Source organism: Schistocerca piceifrons, chromosome 9, assembly GCF_021461385.2.
Source record: "Schistocerca piceifrons isolate TAMUIC-IGC-003096 chromosome 9, iqSchPice1.1, whole genome shotgun sequence".
Taxonomy (NCBI): domain Eukaryota; kingdom Metazoa; phylum Arthropoda; class Insecta; order Orthoptera; family Acrididae; genus Schistocerca; species Schistocerca piceifrons.
This window is the reverse complement of record NC_060146.1, coordinates 87,855,832-87,877,220: the sequence shown is the minus strand read 5'-3', so window position 1 is coordinate 87,877,220 and position 21,389 is coordinate 87,855,832. Positions and strand designations below refer to the sequence as shown.

At 42.8% G+C, this 21,389-nt stretch overlaps 1 protein-coding gene and 7 non-coding genes across 8 annotated transcripts in view; 7 read left to right on the top strand and 1 right to left on the bottom strand.

Moving 5' to 3' along the window:
- Positions 1–21,389, bottom strand: part of LOC124716723 (galactoside 2-alpha-L-fucosyltransferase Sec1-like) — a 114,836-nt gene that overhangs the window by 49,353 nt on the left and 44,094 nt on the right. The window lies entirely within an intron of this gene.
- Trnat-ugu lies at positions 5,222–5,296 on the top strand. The gene has a single exon. It is a non-coding gene; the product is annotated as a tRNA-Thr (tRNA).
- Positions 5,662–5,736, top strand: Trnat-ugu. Its single transcript has one exon. It is a non-coding gene; the product is annotated as a tRNA-Thr (tRNA).
- Positions 6,102–6,176, top strand: Trnat-ugu. Its single transcript has one exon. It is a non-coding gene; the product is annotated as a tRNA-Thr (tRNA).
- Positions 6,542–6,616, top strand: Trnat-ugu. Its single transcript has one exon. It is a non-coding gene; the product is annotated as a tRNA-Thr (tRNA).
- Positions 6,982–7,056, top strand: Trnat-ugu. The gene has a single exon. It is a non-coding gene; the product is annotated as a tRNA-Thr (tRNA).
- Positions 7,422–7,496, top strand: Trnat-ugu. Its single transcript has one exon. It is a non-coding gene; the product is annotated as a tRNA-Thr (tRNA).
- Positions 8,124–8,198, top strand: Trnat-ugu. Its single transcript has one exon. It is a non-coding gene; the product is annotated as a tRNA-Thr (tRNA).

Below are 21,389 nucleotides of genomic sequence, written 5' to 3'. Positions count from 1 at the left end.
TTCCAATCTCCTGTTTAAGAAATGCCGAACATCATGATGGAAGTGCGGTGGAGCACCATCCTGTTGAAAGACGAAGTCGGCGCTGTCGGTCTCCAGTTGTGGCATGAGACAATTTTCCGCGGGCTACGCGTGAAACTTGCCCGCACGCGTTCAACCGTTTCTTCGCTCACTGCAGGCCGACCCGTTGATTTCCCCTTACAGAGGCATCCAGAAGCTTTAAACTGCACATACCATCGTCGAATGGAGTTAGCAGTTGGTGGATCTTTGTTGAACTTCGTCCTGAAGTGTCGTTGCACTGTTATGACTGACTGATGTGAATGCATTTCAAGCACGACATACGCTTTCTCGGCTCCTGTCGCCATTTTGTCTCACTGCGCTCTCGAGCGCTCCGGCGGCAGAAACCTGAAGTGCGGCTTCAGCCGAACAAAACTTTATCAGTTTTTCTACGTATCTATAGTGTGTCGTGACCATATGTCAATGAATGGAGCTACAGTGAATTTATGAAATCGCTTCAATCATTTGTAATAGCCCTGTATATATGAAGTGTTTGCTGCACATTCCTAGCTACAATTTTTCTAATAACGAGGTGGTGCTGAAAAATAAGACTTCCAAATTCTTCCAAATTTTTACGTGAAAACTCTTAAGTATTTTAAAATAAAACAAACGTTATTGCCATTCTACATCTTTATTCTTCGTTTCTGCATATTTGCAGTATTCTGCTGCTAGAGAGCTCCGTATTGTATTGTGTAACATGGCGGTGTGTAAAGTAACTACGTCAGTGCGTGGGAAACAGCTTGCTGTAATCGAGTTTCGAATTCGGAGAGTTCGTTCACACATGCGGCAGCCTTTCCTTCACCATCACAACGCCAGACCACAGACGAGTGATGCGACATCTGCAGCAGTCCGGTTCACTGTCATCGGTCAGTTCCAACTTGGCCTCAGCAGATTTTCATCTGTTTCCAAAACTTAAAGAACACCTTCACTTTGACAGTGATGAAGCGGTGAGAGCAGAGGTAAGGTTGTGGCTCCGCCAAGAAAGTCAAATTCGCTACAGTGACGGTAACAAAAAACTGGTCTTTCGTTGGGTGAAATGTGTTTGACGAAAGAGACACTATGTTGATAAATAAATATGTAGACCTGAAGAATAAAGATACAGAATGATAATAACGTGTCTTTTATCCGAAAAGCTTAGAGTTTCCCCCCAAAATTTTGGAGGCATTACTTTTCAGCAGGCCTCCTATTTGTAAAAGTACTCATACATGCTACCATTCATTCAGTACATTAATCATGTCTCGCAGATTCTGATTTCTCACGTAATAAACACATAATTTTCCGAAGTGACCGGATTTGTAACTCTCCATTACTTGGTACGATGTGCGCGTGAACGTATCATGAATGTGCTTTCTCCTGATTGGACGGGAACCGCACCCCTTTCGGTATTTGCCATTGGCAGCTGATGTACACGTGTGTGGGGCTGGTCTTTTTACGATATTATGCGAGTTGCAAGGGTTAGGCTCATCAGAGTATTTCGAATAACTGTGTACTCTTGGGAACTGTATTTATGGTCTCGGGTGCTACTTTTCGCACGCAAGTAGAAGTTCAGAGCAAGTATATAAGTGCGGCTTTACTGATTTTGAATTGTACAGTAAATTTAATTTAATTGGATTTACCTCAGAATCCCACAAATTAAACAAATGGTTCCTGAGTAACACAGCAATGTAAGTGAAATGTAAATAACCTCATTAGGCCACCACTTGATTATTCGGTCATTAACACGATTTAAAACTAAGTCGACCATTTCCACTGTGTAATATACACAGAGGTGGTAAAAGTCATAGGCTAGCGGTATACACATATGCAGATGGCAGTAGTATCGCGTACAGAAGGTACAAAACTGCAGTGCATTGTCGAAATTGCAGTGCATTTACTCAGGTGATTAATTCGAGCGAATGATTTGGCCACCCACATCACCCGACTTGAATCCCATGGAACATTAATGGGAGGTAATCGAGAGGTCAGTTCGTGCACAAAATCCTGCACCGGCAACAATTTTGCAATTAAGGACAGCAGTAGAGGCAGCGGGGCTCAATACTTCTCCAGGAAACTTCTGCATACTTGAAACTTCGTGGCAGATTAAAACTGTGTGCCCGATCGAGACTCGAACTCGGGACCTTTGCCTTTCGCGGGCAAGTGCTTTACCAACTGAGCTACCTAAGCACGACTCACGCCCCGTCCTCAGAGCTTTACTTCTGCCAGTACCTCGTCTTCTACCTTCCAAACTTTGCAGAAGCTCTCCTGCGAACCTTGCAGAACTAGCACTCCTGAAAGAATGGATATTGCGGAGACATGGCTTAGCCACAGCCCGGGGGATGTTTCCAGAATGCGATTTTCACTCTGCAGCGGAGTGTGCGCTGATATGAAACTTCCTGGCAGATTAAAACTTTGCGCCAGACCGAGACTCGAACTCGGGACCTTTGCCTTTCGCCGACAAGTGCTCTACCAGTTTTAATCCCCACATAATGCCACCCCAAAACAGCAGAGCGCCTCCAACTTGCTGGACTCACTGGACAGTGTGTTCTAGGCGTTCAGGCTGACCAGATTGCCTCCAAACACGACGATTGTCTAGTAGAAGGCATATAAGACACTCATTGGTGAAGAGAACGTGATACCAGTCCATTCGGTATGTTGTTGAGCCCATCTGTACTGCGCTGCATGGTCTGGTGGTTGCAAAGATGGACGTTGGAGTGAAGTTGCGCACCATGTAGCCTAGCGAGCACAGTTCGAGCCGTAACACGACGTCCTGTGGCTGCACGAAAAGCATTATCCAACATGGTGGCGTTGCTGCCGGGGTTCCTCCGAGCCATAATCTGTAGGTAGCGATCATCCACTGCAGTAGTAGCCCTTGGGCGGCCTGAGCGAGCCATGTCATCGACAGATCCTCTCTGCATCTCCTCCACGTCCGAACAAAACCGCTTTGGTTCACTCCGAGATGCCTGGACACTTCCCTTGTTGAGAGCCATTCCTGGCACAAAGATACAATGTGGACGCGATCGAACCGCGGTATTGACCGTCTAGGCATGGTTGAACTACAGATAACATGAGCCGTGTACCTCCTTCCTGGTGGAATGACTGGAACTCACCGGCTGTCTGACCCCCTCGGTCTAGTAGGCACTGCTCATGCACAGTCGTTTACGTATTTGGGCGGGTTTAGTGACATCTCTGAACAGTCAAAGGGACTGTGTCTGCGATACAATAACCCCAGTCAACGTCTATCTTTAAGAGTTCTGGGAATCAGGGTGACGCAAAACTTTTTTTGATGTGTGTGATGTCTAATTTCTCTGATTTTGTCTCAGTGGGATGTTAATGTGGCAGGAAGTATCACGTATCACGATCGTCCTTGAAAAATTTCCTCTCCATGTTTTAAAAGTAGGGTAAAGCCGCTTTAATTCTACCACTCTCAACATTTTTTCTAATTTTTACTGAAATCTAATACACATTATCTATGTTTAATACTAATTACGTGCAGCCTATTCTCTGAGACACATATGACGAAAGCTTATGAAACAAATTTTCTGTAGTTTACATTATATAATACCAGGGGCGTTCAATAAGTAATGCAACACATCTTTTTCGGAAAGCAGGCTGGTTTTATTCAAGATTCCAATACACAGCCGGCCGGAGTGGCCGAGCGGTACTAGGCGCTACAGTCTGGAACCGCGCGACCGCTACGGTCGCAGGATCGAATCCTGCCTCGGGCATGGATGTGTGTGATGTCCTTAGGTTAGTTAGGTTTAGGTAGTTCTAAGTTCTAGGGGACTGATGATCTCAGAAATTAAGTCCTATAGTGCTCAGAGCCATTTGAACCATTTGAATCCAATACACATATTATTCCCCACCATTTTGACTACAAAACCCTATTTTTCAACATATCCTCCGTCCAATGTAGCAGACTTATTCGACCTTATTGGCAGGGACTGTATGCCCGCAAGGTATCACTCTTCTGGTCGACTTTGAGCCGTTCCCGGGAACGAGGAACGATCGGTTCATAGTTCAGTAGTTCACTTCGGTCGCGGCGGTCACTTCGGCAGTTCTCGTTCCAGCCTCGGTCGCGAGCTCGCCTCAGTCTCGGTCTGCCTCGGCCGCACTCGTCGATCTTCGCATGACCACCTGTCTCAGTTCCACTGCCGACTGCTCCTAGTTAGTTCAGTATCCAGTTGTTCGTTTCGTTCACTGCGCTCGCCTATTGTACATGTGTTCCAAACTGTTCTTGCACTTGGTTCTGGCTATTCAGCGTCCACGACCGGTAATCCAAAAGTATTTTATAGTTACATAAATTACATAAAAATTACGTTGTATGTAATAGGTGCGTCTTTCAGGTAACAAAAGGGCATATCAGCTCACTTCATTATATCGATGAACAGCAGAAGACATACTTATAACAAGGCAAGTTTTTTTTTGTTTTTTTTGTTATTCATATATTTTTTGGTTTCATCGACTTGATTTAGCAGCTAACTTTCAATAATTTGCTTAATTTTTAGTGTAACAAAGTTCATATAAAACGATTTTCGTGTATCTTTCATATACAAAACATTACATTTAGGAAGGCTCTAATTATTTTTAAGTTTGGTTGCTTCCAATTTGGATTACCTGCTAGTTGTGGGTCATTTTGGCTCAGTAGGAAAAGCGGTGCCTCTCCATTTGAAAAGACATCGATTGCCACAAAATCGTATTTACTTATTATCTCAAAAACATTTGTTCAGAAGGAGCTTTCAAACCAAAAACTTTATTACTGCGAACTTTATTATTATTATTATTGCTGCATTAACTTTAATAACGCAACATAAAAACCTAATTTTTACTGAGCATGTGACGCAAGTATGAGAAAACCACATTTTATTATATGCTTCCATAAAGTCTCTGCTTCGCCTACGAACTCAGACAACGTGAAGTATATATAGGTTGTAAACGATTATTGTTTACAGCGTAGCATAGCAATGTAGTGGAAGTCGAAACGAAGAATTTTTTTCAATGAAATGATAATTAAATGGACACCCTAGCTGCAAACAGGCGTTGATGTACTTCATTGGGGACATGTTGAAAATGTGTGCCCCGACCGGGACTCGAACCCGGGATCTCCTGCTTACATGGCAGACGCTCTATTTATCTCAGCCACTGCGGAAGCGTGCAAGGGATAAGTCCCTGCAGACGCATTATCCTCTGTGCCCGCGGTGGCTCAGGTGGATAGAGCGTCTGCCATGTAAGCAGGAGATCCCGGGTTCGAGTCCCGGTCGGGGCACACATTTTCAACATGTCCCCAATGAAGTACATCAACGCCTGTTTGCAGCTAGGGTGTCCATTTAATTATCATTTCATTTCTAGCAAAGCTGCATGGTCATCCACGGTAACTGTTCTTTCGGGAACAGATACTACCGTCATATATAGTTAAAATACGGCTTCCCGGCCATTTACCTTCTTGTGCGAACGCACACGCTATGCCCGAACTCGTACGGGACTTGGTAGATTAATCTGCCACGAGTAATGAGTATGATGGGCACACATCTATTAGGCGCACTACGAATGTAGTCATGTGGACATGTTGGGAATGTGGATCTCACGGGAAGCGTGCAAGGGATAAGTCCCTGCAGACGCACTATCCTCTGTGCCCGCGGTGGCTCAGATGGATAGAGCGTCTGTCATGTAAGCAGGAGATCCCGGGTTCGAGTCCCGGTCGGGGCACACATTTTCAACATGTCCCCAATGAAGTACATCAACGCCTGTTTGCAGCTAGGGTGTCCATTTAATTATCATTTCATTTCTAGCAAAGCTGAATGGTCATCCACGGTAACTGTTCTTTCGGGAACAGATACTACCGTCATATATAGTTAAAATATGGCTTCCCGGCCATTTACCTTCTTGTGCGAACGCACACGCTATGCCCGAACTCGTACGGGACTTGGTAGATTAATCTGCCACGAGTAATGAGTATGATGGGCAAACATCTATTAGGCGCACTACGAATGTAGTCGTGTGGACATGTTGGGAATGTGGATCTCACGGGAAGCGTGCAAGGGATAAGTCCCTGCAGACGCACTATCCTCTGTGCCCGCGGTGGCTCAGATGGATAGAGCGTCTGCCATGTAAGCAGGAGATCCCGGGTTCGAGTCCCGGTCGGGGCACACATTTTCAACATGTCCCCAATGAAGTACATCAACGCCTGTTTGCAGCTAGGGTGTCCATTTAATTATCATTTCATTTCTAGCAAAGCTGAATGGTCATCCACGGTAACTGTTCTTTCGGGAACAGATACTACCGTCATATATAGTTAAAATATGGCTTCCCGGCCATTTACCTTCTTGTGCGAACGCACACGCTATGCCCGAACTCGTACGGGACTTGGTAGATTAATCTGCCACGAGTAACGAGTATGATGGGCAAACATCTATTAGGCGCACTACGAATGTAGTCGTGTGGACATGTTGGGAATGTGGATCTCACGGGAAGCGTGCAAGGGATAAGTCCCTGCAGACGCACTATCCTCTGTGCCCGCGGTGGCTCAGATGGATAGAGCGTCTGCCATGTAAGCAGGAGATCCCGGGTTCGAGTCCCGGTCGGGGCACACATTTTCAACATGTCCCCAATGAAGTACATCAACGCCTGTTTGCAGCTAGGGTGTCCATTTAATTATCATTTCATTTCTAGCAAAGCTGCACGGTCATCCACGGTAACTGTTCTTTCGGGAACAGATACTACCGTCATATATAGTTAAAATACGGCTTCCCGGCCATTTACCTTCTTGTGCGAACGCACACGCTATGCCCGAACTCGTACGGGACTTGGTAGATTAATCTGCCACGAGTAATGAGTATGATGGGCACACATCTATTAGGCGCACTACGAATGTAGTCATGTGGACATGTTGGGAATGTGGATCTCACGGGAAGCGTGCAAGGGATAAGTCCCTGCAGACGCACTATCCTCTGTGCCCGCGGTGGCTCAGATGGATAGAGCGTCTGCCATGTAAGCAGGAGATCCCGGGTTCGAGTCCCGGTCGGGGCACACATTTTCAACATGTCCCCAATGAAGTACATCAACGCCTGTTTGCAGCTAGGGTGTCCATTTAATTATCATTTCATTTCTAGCAAAGCTGCACGGTCATCCACGGTAACTGTTCTTTCGGGAACAGATACTACCGTCATATATAGTTAAAATACGGCTTCCCGGCCATTTACCTTCTTGTGCGAACGCACACGCTATGCCCGAACTCGTACGGGACTTGGTAGATTAATCTGCCACGAGTAATGAGTATGATGGGCAAACATCTATTAGGCGCACTACGAATGTAGTCGTGTGGACATGTTGGGAATGTGGATCTCACGGGAAGCGTGCAAGGGATAAGTCCCTGCAGACGCACTATCCTCTGTGCCCGCGGTGGCTCAGATGGATAGAGCGTCTGCCATGTAAGCAGGAGATCCCGGGTTCGAGTCCCGGTCGGGGCACACATTTTCAACATGTCCCCAATGAAGTACATCAACGCCTGTTTGCAGCTAGGGTGTCCATTTAATTATCATTTCATTTCTAGCAAAGCTGCATGGTCCTCCACGGTAACTGTTCTTTCGGGAACAGATGATGATGATGAGCGTTTGGCGTCATTGGCCGGGAGGCCCCTCGCGGGGCAGGTCCGGCCGCCATATCGCAGGTCTTATTACATTCGGCGCCACATTGGGCGACCTGCACGCCGGATGGGGATGAAATGATGATGAACACAACACAACACCCAGTCCCTGAGCGGAGAAAATCTCCGACCCAGCCGGGAATCGAACCCGGGCCCAGAGGACGGCAATCCGTCACGCTGACCACTCAGCTACTGGGGCGGACTCGGGAACAGATACTACCGTCATATATAGTTAAAATATGGCTTCCCGGCCATTTACCTTCTTGTGCGAACGCACACGCTATGCCCGAACTCGTACGGGACTTGGTAGATTAATCTGCCACGAGTAATGAGTATGATGGGCAAACATCTATTAGGCGCACTACGAATGTAGTCGTGTGGACATGTTGGGAATGTGGATCTCACGGGAAGCGTGCAAGGGATAAGTCCCTGCAGACGCACTATCCTCTGTGCCCGCGGTGGCTCAGATGGATAGAGCGTCTGCCATGTAAGCAGGAGATCCCGGGTTCGAGTCCCGGTCGGGGCACACATTTTCAACATGTCCCCAATGAAGTACATCAACGCCTGTTTGCAGCTAGGGTGTCCATTTAATTATCATTTCATTTCTAGCAAAGCTGCATGGTCATCCACGGTAACTGTTCTTTCGGGAACAGATACTACCATCATATATAAATTTATTCAAGACACTTGTGGTCTATTAAGTTGGGAAACAGCCACCAGCAGGTTTACAAGACTACATATCGCGTGAGATTTTCATGTTCTCTTCTCCAGCTCTCTACACATCGTCATCGATTGTTTCGCAATTGTTGCTTGCATTAACTTGTTATTTCTTCACTGCCTAATTATTACATGTTTGTCTGTTTGTTGTATCTGGACGTAACGGGCAACACATCGTCCGTAATTGGCGAGCAGTCTGTACTAGGGGCCCGTTTTCCGTGCGCCACCCTATATTATTTCCCTGCGATCAGCCACACAAGGCTACGGTTGGCTAAACGAGAGGTTCTGCAGAATCACATAAATTACTTCTAAAAGTGTGTAAGAATTCTGTAATGAATAAAAACTCTATACTCCAGGGGGGAGGCAAGTGCCCCCTCTTGGCGCCCTCCACCTTCAATCACCTACACTACTTGTTTTCAGTTTTTCTTAAGAACCATATACGAAGCACAAATGAACGGTGAACGAATAAAAATGAACGGTCCCAAAAAAAGAACGATCAGCAGTGAACTAGTTCCCAAGGATGAACGAGTTGGCCCATCTTTAGGCCAAACAGATGGAAGTCGGAACGTGCTTCATGTTGGATCAGCCAACAGAGACCTCCAGCTGAGCAGCGAGGTGTTTAATTGTAATCCGGCGATCACCTCGACGAGAGTGTCCGCACGTTCCAACATCGCAGGTCTCACGGCTGTGTGCAGCCGGCCTGTGTGCCAGAGATCGGACAGGCTTCCAAGCGATGATGACAGGTGTCTCGCCCAACGACTCACCAGGTTTTTATTCACCGCTAGATCTCCGTGGACATTCTGCAAGTGCCTAAGAACATGTGTAATATAGACTCAATGGCTTTCGGCTCTGTTACAGACGCCGTTCAGATGGTTCCGTATAGCGCCGCCACCTATCGGAACTTCCTGAAACTATATAGACTGCAGCGGGAACATTTCACGATGTCCTACAAGAAACACTGATTTTTGGAACCGAAAATGGCCGAGAACAAACTGAGTTAAGTTACTTATTGGACATCCCTCGTATTATATAACGTAAACTACAGAAAATTTGTTTTAGAAACTTGCGGCATATGCATATGTACAGTGGTACCGTCTATAAACACATTTTCTAGACTGTACCACTGGTATTATAAATTGCACCATTAAAATATTTCTCAACTTCGCAAGAAACAGAGAAATTCGGTGACTACCACAAATATTTATCTTAATTTGAACCCTGCATTACTAAACTCTCTAAAATTTACAATTGCAGTTGGTAACAAATCACGCTTCCTGCTCACCTGCTATTGTCAGTTCAGGTTGTAAACAGGGAAGTTTGTACTTAGTTTGTGTAAGATACCATTGGAGACCTTATAATTATATGAGGGTTGCCCAGACAGTAACATACCGTTTTTTTTCTTCAACAGTTCTTTATTGGACATAATGAGAATTACACACACGAAAGAATGATGTCTTATCTACACACCCTATTTTTCCACGTGATCTCCATCCCGTTCTATGGTCTTCCTCCAGCGCGAAACAAGTGTATGCCTTGTCGCTACCAATCCTTGCCCTGGTGCGGAGCCAGTGCTTCACTGTGCGAATCACCTCCTCATCGTCCTCAAAATGTCTTATACAAATGGCATCCTTTAAATCGTCTGTCGTCGCGAATGACAATATCAGCTCGCTGCAACATGTCAGGTGTGACAGCCGTGGATGGTCTCCCCGACCGCTGCAAATCGTGGAACTCCGCCGGATCGCCTTTTGATGACTTCACCCTCCGAGCCCAGTGACTAACTACTTCTGTCGAGAGCAGATGCTCTATAGACTTTCCACAGGCGTTTATGAATGTTCCCACAGTTTCTTTCTCTACAGTGAGAAATTCAACGACGGCACCTTGTTTGTAACCTACATCAGCTACAGACGCCATTTTGAAATTGCCCTGAAGCTACGCTATCTATCGGAAGTGACGGAAACTTAGCACGCTCACCCAGGAGACTTCAAATAATACATACGTAAAGTTTCGCATTCGTAGCATTGTTTTCGACTGACAAAAAAAATGCCGTACTTTACTTTCTGGGTAACCCTCGTAATTAACTAGTGTGTAAAATATAGATTATGACTTCTTTTGGATAAAATTGTAGTAAAATTTACGGTGGTTTAGTAATAATATAACATTTTCGCCCTTCGCTGTTCTTGGTTTAAAGACTTAAGCAAACAAATCTGAACCCTTAATTCATGTTCACTATCTCAATTATTAGGCAACTTTTAGACCTTAGCTGTTTCAATATTAGGTACCCATTCAGGTATGCAGGTATCTCAATAAAGTACTTTTTGCTCTGCAGTTGTTTTCGCATAGCAGGTACAGAGCCGTACACTGCATTTGAGGAATTTAATCATATACAGGGTGGTGCACTTAAAAATAGCCCATCTCCCCTTTGAAAACCAATAAAATATCGAGATCTGAAATAGAGTAAACAACAACAGACAGTGTTATGCAAAAATCGATTGTTAGCATTCTTCTGTCAGCATTTCAGTTTATTGCATCAGTGAAGTTAGACGGTTCTCCTTGCATTCTGCAAAATGACAATCTCGATAAAAGAAAGAATTAAAATTTGGGAGCATGTGTGAAAACAGGTTCGATTACAGAAACTCGTGAAATTTTCGGTATCAAGTGTGCGGACTGACGACCATCAGCAAAGAGAGCAATACGGATTCTATATGAAAACTGCCACACTACGCATCTGTGCAAAATGCGACAAAGAACTCCTTCAGTTCGGACACCAGAAGTTATTGCAGACATTCGCTCAAGAATTATTCGGAGCCCAAGGAAGTTTAAACGTAAACTGGCCAAACAGGTGCATGTAAGTATTAGAAGTCGCCAGCAGACATTAATCTGAAGCCATATCGTGTGCGGTTGTGCAGCAGTTATTGGACGATGGCAGTTAGAAACGTGTAGATTACTGCACTTGGCTTTTGAGCAACATCAACGGTACTTTGTTAGACCCTTTCCATTGGGCAATTTTTCTGGTCATCTGAATTCTCAGAGCACGAGGCATTACGCAACGGGGAACTCTGACATCGTGTGTCAGCAACCAATCCATGATAAAAAAAAGTCTGCGCCCGCTGCGGTGTAACAGGAACGCACATCATTGGACCGATATTTTTTGACACCACCATCAACGCGGTTGCATATATGCAAATTTGTGATATATTTCGTACTCAGCTAACTGAATATGAAAGACAATACTGCTTCTTCCACCAAGATGCGGCAAGATATATTTGGAATGAGTCCATGATGTCTTCACTGAGAAACCAACTGTCAACAAATATTTATGGCCACCATGTTTGCCGGATCTAACAACATGTGGTTTTTTTCCTGTAGGGACACTTCAAGAGCAAGCAAGGTCTATGAAACAAGAACTGAAAGACAGCATTAGCCGTGAAGTTGACGCCATCCATATCCGAACTTTACCCCGAGTGTATCTGAATACACTTACACAGTTGTCTATTGACGTTGTAGGGGGTCACTTTCAACGTATTCTATAAATTTATTTTTCACAATATTTTTCACTGTAAATAAATGGTAAGTCCATTTCAGCTCCTCATTTCTGTAATTTCACTGCACTTCTATTATCCTTACATCGGCTACTTTTATTTGCACCACACACACACGTTTTATATATATATATATATATATATATATATATATATATATGGTGCAGAAAAATTATATATGTATGGTGAAGAAAAATTCACACACACACACACACACATATATATATATATATATATATATATATATATATATATATATATATGGTGAAGTAAAATTCGGAAACTCGGAATATATATATATATATATATATATATATATATATATATATATATATATATATATATATGTGTGTGTAGCATATATAGATACAGCATGTACATACATATATATAGCAGGTACATAGCCGGCGGCGGCTTGGCCAGCGCGGCTGCGCCGAGTGGCCACCATTGCTGCTGTCTCCTGACGGAGATACGTACCACACACGTGATAACAGATTATTGATTATTTCCTATCTCTAACGTCAATTTACTGCCCGAAATATGCACAGGACGAAATTTTGTGACACACAATTTTATATTGCTAGTATGTGAGGAATCGCGCCGCGAAGTCCAAGTGTGCGAATTTTTCTTCACCATATATATATATATATATATATATATATATATATATATATATATATATGCGTGTTCTTTTCCTTTCTAATTCCTGTGTCTCTTCCTGACTTTGTAGTCTAGGGGTTCGCTTCGTTTGTTTAGACAATTTTTTTGAATTGTCCTTACTTGATACTGGGTGATCAGATCGGTCGCTGAATGCTGGGTTGTTGGGGTTTGTGTACGCCTCTACTAGCATGTCACTACCTCCTGGTGACACTGGAACATAATCGGAATTGGAACCTAGTGGTACCTCTGGATGTATAACAGGCATAGTAATTTATTTTCCAGGTGTCTTGTTACTGTCTAAGGTCTGGGTATTAGTCTCTCCTGGAGAGGCCTGATTCGACCATTTTTGCAGGGTAACCGTAGAACTTTGTTTGTCAATACGCTTCGTGCAGTTGAATCCTGATTTCCCTCATTTTCTCCATGACGTGATATGTAAGGGCCCTGCCCATTCCAATTTTCCTGTGATGGGGCTAACAATATATATATATATATATATATATTATCATCATAAGCGTTCTCTTCCTGAATGAAATAAAACCAACTTTTAGACACCTGAGTGACCCTGTTTTGCTTAGTAAATGTCGTCATGGGGACACTCAGAATACAAATTAAGGTTTCAGCCATTGCGTATGGGAAAGATAAACCAAGAATGTTTTTGTAAAACTATATACATTAAAAGTTGGTGTACTAGATGCAGTGATGTGTTTCAATGATGGACTGATTGGAAATCCTGAGAAATTTAGGCATAAAATGTGGCTCTAATATGGAAGATCAATTGCTTGTGTGTGACAGACAACGGGTACATAAAGCTTAAAGATTGGCTCTTCAAGTTACCAAAGGAGCAAGAAGTGCTAAAAGGAATGCGAAGAGGAAGCTTGAGGACGAAGAAATGCTGCAGGATGGAGACTATGCTTCTCGAATATTCTGAGGTACAGTTTAATTGGACTCATGTCTTCACTCGCAATTTCCCACAAGTCGTATTTTTCAGAATTCAGGTACAAATATTTCCTAAAGTTTATTAAGAATTGCTCTAATTTTTTCTGTAACTTGCAATAGAACATATTTATGTAGTAGACCTACGCTTTATTGCAGACTGAACTAAATTATGGAAAAATGACATTTTTCTAGGAAAAAATTATAAAAATTAAAATGTAAGATGTAATATTTTTTTATCCTTGTAATATACATGATAGGTAGAATTAAATAGGTCTGCTACCTCAGCCATCATGTCATGCATATCCAGTAAAAATTTGGTCTCCTTCAAGGTTATAAAATTGGATTAAATGATCCCTCAATTTGAGGAAGCACTTTGGAAAAAAATATTTCATTAATTTCCTTGTAATTTTTTAATAATCCTGAGCAGGTTCAAAAATATTCAAAATACTTCAGATGTGTTTAGAAAGTGTGCTGCATTACCTGATATTAACAAAAAATCTCTAAGACATATACATCATAAACACTGCCTGAAAGAAATAATACTGAGCGAGGAAAAGTACCCTGTATCCTTAATGTAGAACATATAGGTGCCAACCTAGATTATATCCGAAAGTCCTTTGTCGATCAGAGCTATATAAGACTTCCACCACCACAAACCAACACTAGAACCGTCTATGACTATATTACCAGAAATCGTCTTCACAATCCAATTCAGGTACAATATCCTGCTGAAAACTGGGTGAACATTTGGAAAAAATATCAATGCAGTAAAATTCCACCAACTAGAGTCAGTGCCGTATGGTATGGCGTTATAAACAAAACGATACCCACATTGGAACTATTATGGTATATCAAATTGAGACATCTCCATATTGCGACGAATGTCAGCTTGTAGAAACTGTAGCTCACGTATTCTTATGTGGAAATAAAATCACAATTTGGAACTGGACTATGAAGAAATTAACACTTGTCAACATAACCACAGAAAGCCACATACCGATAACTGAAGCTTTGCAACTCGACTAAAAATGTTACCCATCCGTAAAGAATAACAGTTATTCATGGCTTCTGGGACAGTTTGTGTTTTATGTGTTAACAAACAAAACTTCGAACTTAGAAGCATACATGTTTTATATTGCAAAAGAACATTTTAACTTGAAGAAGTATAACAAAAATAAGGACTGGTTTCAAAATGTTTATCTATTGCTTTATGTGCACACAAACAGGGGGACAGTTTTATTGATTAGAAGCAGAATACTTATTCTTTGTTTTCTATTATTCCTGGAACGTTTTTTTGTTGGTTCTAAAATGAGACTGTTCTAATTTGGCAAAACCACCCCGACTCTGAATTTACTTTCATTTGGTGAAAAATATATGGCTTCCTTACAGACATCATATGTCTCCAGTGCAGAATAACTTAAATTGTGAAATGTTTTTGAATGAATGTTTGTTATGGATTTTTCCGTCACCTTTCTGCCAGTTATGAGTTATGTCCTACAAAATGCTCTGTTATCTGGCCATTTTTTCCGGATGTGTTTCGTGATTTCCGAAGATATAGTTATGCATAATGCGAAGAGGACAGTTTAAATATTCATATGCTTGCTTGTCTTGGCTGTTTATTTCCAGATATGTCACCCATTCCGAGGGTGTGCTACTTCTAAAAACAAAAAAACAAAAAACAAAAATAGAACATAGAAAATAGCTCAGTCGGATAGAGCGTCTGTCATGTAAGCAGGAGGAAATAAGTTAGCCATGGAGGAGGTCGTGGGTTCGGTTCTAGGTCGAGGCTCATTTTTCTTTATTTACTGAAAGTAGTCTGGGTTTTATGGCTTCTGGCGTTGTATTGGATTGCAGTTGCGTACTACGAAAATAGGAATGTAAATACAATCGTTTTTAAAGAAACATTTTGCACATCATGGGTGCGAATTGTTTCAAATCACTGCATCCACTATATTCCAAACTTTTTTTGAGTGTACTCTCCCCCAATGGTCCCGTCAATTAATACGAACTATTATTCTGTCACGTTCAGATCCTTTACATTCTAGAGCATTGACCCTATATTAAAATGTCACGTTCTTTTATAATAAAAAGTGAATGTCATACAAAATCGTAAGATTCTTAAGTTATTATTTTTTACAAATTTTATTCTCACATTAAAATATCATTTAATGAATTAACAAACAATAAGAGGGTAATGTTGCATAAAAGGGCTAACATAATAATTTAAGTTTGTTAGAATTACATAGGCCTACCTTAGTGTTCATAGCCTAGCAACAGTCTGCTTTTCACCTCACTAGTGTGTATTGCGGTAGTAATATATTATTTTATACATGAACCCATTGAGATCCCATCTTGAAATTTTGCATGCATGTAGTCAGTTAGACTGGACAACACATATAATTTTTATAAAGAAATCCAATGGTACGTATTTTGGAAATTTGAAAAAATGTTTTTTTGGAATAGTTTAAAATTTTCAGATTTAGATAGCATAGCCATGTTACATATCAAACTGAAGGGAATTTTTAGAGGAAAACAATGGTGCAAGTTTGAGCTCTCTAGGTTGTATAGTTTTTGATCTACAGCATTTTAAGACAATCATCGATTGATCAAAAACAGATTTTTTTAAATTTTTAAACCCTTGAATCTCAAAAACCAAAGATCAGAAAAATTTGAAATCTCAAATTTAAACTAGTGTTAGTGGGTACATTACAAGAAAAAATCATCATCCCAATCTGAGAGGTCATGGTTCAAATCATGTAGTACAATTGGTTGATTTGACATGGAATGACCCTACTGTCTCTAAGTACGACGATTCTGGTGGGCGTCTGTGCTGTGTGGACGTCCAGAGCCTCGTTTACGGGTGTGAGAATGTTCACGTGACCACTGATACCAGCACCGTTGCACAACTGACACGGCACGTCCAACTTGCGTGGAAATTCTCCGAAAGGATCATCCTGTCATCCGTAAGGCCACAATCTGACCTCTTCCAAACTCGCTCAGTTGGCTACAGGAAGCAGGAATGCGCCTCCAAGGCATGCCTGCCTGCTTGTTTCACACGTCTGCATCACACTGAGACTTTTGGCTGTCAGCATTCCCTGTTAAAGTGAAAGCCTTCTACTTAGACTTTAATAATAAAATGGGAAGGTACTGTTAATCAGAACTTAGGGAGAAGTTGTGATCTAAATGAGAATAGATTTGCCGGCCGGAGTGGCCGAGCGGTTCTAGGTGCTACAGTCTGGAACCACGCTACCGCTACGGTCGCAGGTTCGAATCCAGCCTCGGGCATGGATGTGTGTGATGTCCTTAGGTTGGTTAGGTTTAAGTAGTTCTAAGTTCTAGGTGACTGATGACCTCAGAAGTTGAGTCCCATAGTGCTCAGAGCCATTTGAACCATTTGACAATAGATTTATTCATCCTCAACATCACAAGACAACAAAAATGACTAAAGAAACGTCACAAAAACATGTTTATTTGACAAATGCTGTCGCTAACATGGGGTTTATGGTGGACAAAGTGATCAGCTTGGGATCGACATAAGACACAAACCGGAACACTAATCGCTTTATCTGATTTCATACATGTGAATCCAGGTTATGGCACAAAAACTACGCCACCATCAAGCATCTAAAAAGAAAAATATGGTTCGAAAGAACAGTGTTCTGAGAAACGCATATTGGAGTCCTACGCCATAGCAACGAATACCTTATCCTCCTGCTGGTCAAGGTGGCACACCATGAAGCGTTCAGCGACTGAAGTCATGGACGGCCGCAATCTGTTATTAATGGCCGACCGGTGTGGCCGAGCGGTTCTAGGCGCTTCAGTCTGGAACCGCGCGACCGCTACGGTCGCAGGTTCGAATCCTGCCTCGGGCATGGATGTGTGTGATGTCCATAGGTTAGTTAGGTTTAAGTAGTACTAAGTTCTAGGGGACTGATGACCTCAGATGTTAAGTCCCATAGTTATCAGAGCCATTTTTTTGTTATTAATGGCGCCCGCCCGAAAACTGCAAGTACGCGGTCTCGTGTTGCGTTAATTCGGAACGTAGGCACTTTCCTATGAGCTTCTGAAACCCCGGAGGATTCCAGTGTGCACATGGAGCCGTTTTCTGGTCTGCCAAATCAATTTGACTATGTGCCACAACTATGCGAGACGTAATACGTCAAATGTTTAGATGGCCAACTCAAGACAAATAATTACACCCACGCATCACTCATTGTGTGCGTGATGCTAGAAGCAGTACCTCTGACATTTCAGAAGGTGACTGCTACAGGCTCTAAGTGACATACTAGCAAAGGACACAAGTCTCACCATTTAGGTAGAGATCTGCAGTTCTTTACTGGCGTAGCCTCAGTACAAGAGTGATCTCTTCTCTTTCTGTCCGCTTCCTCTTCAGCTCGGTAGCAAAAGCCCATTTACATCTTAGACTTCCCCCACTTTAGCATAAGCCAATAACGAGCTGGAGAGCGGCATTCGAAGCTGGGAGAGCACCCTTTGCTCTGCATACACCGATTTGACCAATCAGAGACTTTAAGGTTAAGTAGAAAAGAAGGAAAAAGATTCAGCTTCATGGCCTCTTTCCCACACGTATACGCTGTGTCTTTTGCTAACAGCATGAGCAGAATGGAACCACACCCCTCCATAAAAAGCTTGTTATCTCCCCTCTTGAATCCATTCCAAAGTCTCCAAGGAACGGCCATAAACTGGCTAAAAAATGGTTCAAATGACTCTGAGCACTATGGGACTCAACTGCTGTGGTCATAAGTCCCCTAGAACTTAGAACTACTTAAACCTAACTAACCTAAGGACATCACACACATCCATGCCCGAGGCAGGATTCGAACCTGCGACCGTAGCGGTCGTGCGGTTCCAGAATGAAACGCCTTTAACCACGCGGCCACTCCGGCCGGCAAACTCGCTAAAAGCCCCGTGCTTTCACAAGTATGTTTTGTAACAGAGTCTTGACATCTGGGCGCCTGTGTCCTGTCCCACGTAAATTCGCAGACTGCTCACAGTTGTTTTGTCGGCTTCCTGCCTAACAAGGGCCCATCCTCTGCTTTATTGCCAGTCTACAATGCGCTGCTCATTGCAGTGGCGACTTCTCGGTGCTAGTCAATCCACCTTGTAATGGTACTTGAATTACGTAACCATTACGGCACCTCAACTCAACCTCTCGATACCAGCAATATTCTACTGTGTTTCTGTAAAGTAGTTGACATGTTTCTGAGACAACATTCAGATTTGATTTCATTAATGTAGAGGTACTTTTATACATCGATATGTTTATATTGCAATGATATTATTCTTATGTGTATTCTTTCTTTTGTCACTATGATCTTTGACGTATTTGGGCGCCTAAGCGATTATTAGAGGGTCGGACCTTGAAAAAGTCAAGTCTTGGACGTCATGTTGAAAAGAGGCATATTGTAGTCAGCTTATAAAATGTGAACTTTAACAGTGAGGAAGATGTTTTCAAGTATGTTTTGTATTGTGAAGTGATGCTTTGTGTGTTACGAGACATTGCAACAAATGCAATAAAAAGGAAGTGTAACTTAAATTCGGAGTGCTGATTATTTTTTTACATCACCATTGTGCTAACTTTCAAAGGTTTAATCTTCACGAATAGTTTGCGAAACACATCTATAAAACTTTTGAACATCGCATAATAAAACCTAGGCCTCTTTGCATCCGAGCTTGGAATCATCACCACCTAGATTTTCGACGATTGAGCCATGATTTTACAACAAGACCAGCGTGGGAAACACGAAAAGATGAGTGCCTAGTTCATTCATTATTACATGAAATGACTTTATTAACTGTGCTCTAATGACGCCTGCCACATAATAACTTCGTTGTTGCCCGAAAATGCAGTATTTAGCAGCGTGAGCAACACCACAATCATTATAAATTTTTGACCTTTGTTGTGGTAGGGTTGTTAGAACCTGGATGCGGTTGCCTTCCGACCGGCGCCAACCAAACTGCCTGCACAATGAGCCCGCGGAACTCGGCAATCTGGAAATGGCTTCATCCTGGTTGCGCAGAAAAAACGCGCTTCCCTCGGCCCACCGTCGCCGTGTTTTTACTGCAGTCGTTTAAATCGGCACCCTATTCCTTTGATCGCAGGTAAAGCTTACTGTTACTCCTTCCCTAGAGCACGCAAGCAAGACCATTAACTATTACCCTCCATTTCATCATTATGTATGAAGTCTACATCTACATCTACATCCATACTCCGCAAGCCACCTGACGGTGTGTGGCGGAGGGTACCCTGAGTACCTCTATCGGTTCTCCCTTCTATTCCAGTCTCGTATTGTTCGTGGAAAGAAGGATTGTCGGTATGCCTCTGTGTGGGCTCTAATCTCTCTGATTTTATCCTCATGGTCTCTTCGCGAGATATACGTAGGAGGGAGCAATATACTGCTTGACTCTTCGGTGAAGGTATGTTCTCGAAACTTTAACAAAAGCCCGTACCGAGCTACTGAGCGTCTCTCCTGCAGAGTCTTCCACTGGAGTTTATCTATTATCTCCGTAACGCTTTCGCGACTACTAAATGATCCTGTAACGAAGCGCGCTGCTCTCCGTTGGATCTTCTCTATCTCTTCCATCAACCCTATCTGGTAAGGATCCCACACTGCTGAGCAGTATTCAAGCAGTGGGCGAACAACCGTACTGTAACCTACTTCCTTTGTTTTCGGATTGCTTTTCCTTAGGATTCTTCCAATGAATCTCAGTCTGGCATCTGCTTTACCGACGATCAACTTTATATGATCATTCCATTTTAAATCACTCCTAATGCGTACTCCCAGATAATTTATGGAATTAACTGCTTCAAATTGCTGACCTGCTATTTTGTAGCTAAATGATAAGGGAACTATATTTCTATGTATTTGCAGCACTTTACACTTGTCTACATTGAGATTCAATTGCCATTCCCTGCACCATGCGTCAATTCGCTGCAGATCCTCCTGCATTTCAGTACAATTTTTCATTGTTACAACCTCTCGATACACCACAGAATCATCCGCAAAAAGCCTCAGTGTACTTCCGATGTCATTCACAAGGTCATTTATGTATATTGTGAATAGCAACGGTCCTATGACACTCCCCTGCGGCACACCTGAAATCACTCTTACTTCGGAAGACTTCTCTCCATTACGAATGACATGCTGCGTTCTGTTATCTAGGAACTCTTCATTCCATCACACAATTGGTCTGATAGCCCATATGCTCTTACTTCGTTCATTAAACGACTGTGGGAACTGTATCGGACGCCTTGCGGAAGTCAAGAAACACGGCATCTACCTGTGAACCCGTGTCTATGGCCCTCTGAGTCTCGTGGACGAACAGCGCGAGCTGGGTTTCACACGACCGTCTTTTTCGAAACCCATGCTGATTCCTACAGAGTAGATTTCTAGTCTCCAGAAAAGTCATTATACTCGAACATATTACGTGTTCCAAAATTCTACGTCCCTTCTTGAAAACGGGTGTGACCTGTGCCCTTTTCCAATCCTTTGGAACGCTACGCTCTTCTAGAGCGATCATATTCCCTAAGATCGTGAAGCGGCATAACACCGAATCAGAAGTGAGAGTGCCCTGCAGTCTCTGAAAAAGATGGACACAAGTTGCGCCCTGGTAGCTATCCCACTACGCTACCTGCTGGTGAATGATGTTGAAACCATTATCACCACATCTACTATCTCCCAGATGGCGTTTCCGTTCTGCAACCTTTCATTTCAGATGTTTAACTCATCCACTTCTGCTTGAGGAACTGAATTAGGCGTGATTAAGTACAGTTATTAGGTAACAATTCGAAATGAAACATAATGAAACATCCATTCATTACTTAAGCAAATTTGTTTGTATTAACA